Here is a 902-nt window from a genome sequence, read left to right on the forward strand (position 1 = left end):
GGGCATCGAAGAAGACCCTCCTATTCGGACATGGCCCGGAGTTTTTTGCCCCGGCTGCCTCTCCCCCCACCTCCTCCTCCTCTAGGGGCTCTCCCCCCACCGCCTCCTCCTCTAGGGTCTCCTCCCCCGACCCCTCCACCTCCCTGTGAGGTGTCATCCTCGCGTAGTCGGGAGGGAACCTTGTGGGCTCGTTCACTCCGAGTAAGTCCTTTAAATTTACTGAGGAAACTGGCGCCGCTGGACTTGCCCATGATTAGCAAACCTGCATTGAGAAGAGAATAAACAATTAGTAAGGATATCAATTAAACAAGCATACAGGAAAAACATTAATACCAGAAGAGCACATTAAGCATACTATTGTAATGATCATTAAAAGAACTTACATTTTCTAGAACCCATATGAATCATCACTATTGTAATCTATTTGTGGAGCGGTCTCATCATCACTATCACGCATATCTTCTTCGTTGTCTGACGGAGGTGGAGGCTCTTCCTCATTGTCAGCGTCTTCATTTAACTTTTCAGGTGCCGGGGAGCAACATCTGGGCCAAACCCACAGTTAAATCCACTCCGTGTAGACCCGATGCGGTAGTTTCTCCCCTCCAGGTGCCGGCGGCGGCGTCGACCGTGACGGGGGGCACACTCCGGAGATGCGTGTCGCCTCTTCGGACATGCCACAACACCATCCCGCATGTATGAGGGCTCGGTACGACACTCCGGTGGCATTGCTACCCCCCAGGGCCCCCGTCCCGCCTAACCCTGGAGCGGTTGACCACGAGATCTAGCCCTTTGACTTTGCACGGACGGGCTTTGACCAGTGGACCTCTCCACCCGGTTGTGTCGGGTCGGCCCAGAGGGACACCGGAGAGCAACATCTGGGCCAAACCCACAGCTAAATCCAC

At 54.3% G+C, this 902-nt stretch overlaps 1 long non-coding RNA gene across 2 annotated transcripts in view; it reads right to left on the reverse strand.

Annotated features, from left to right (window-relative positions):
* Positions 1-215: 215 nt before the first annotated feature.
* LOC119282555 overlaps positions 216-902 on the reverse strand; it is a 6,180-nt gene continuing 5,493 nt past the window's right edge. The window contains exon 6 of one of the 2 annotated variants that reach the window (XR_005138776.1): positions 216-262. This is a non-coding gene — a long non-coding RNA (uncharacterized LOC119282555). The remainder of the gene's footprint in view (positions 263-902) is intronic. The other variant, XR_005138777.1, reaches the window with a different exon arrangement.

Source organism: Triticum dicoccoides, chromosome 3B (assembly GCF_002162155.2).
Source record: "Triticum dicoccoides isolate Atlit2015 ecotype Zavitan chromosome 3B, WEW_v2.0, whole genome shotgun sequence".
NCBI lineage: Eukaryota > Viridiplantae > Streptophyta > Magnoliopsida > Poales > Poaceae > Triticum > Triticum dicoccoides.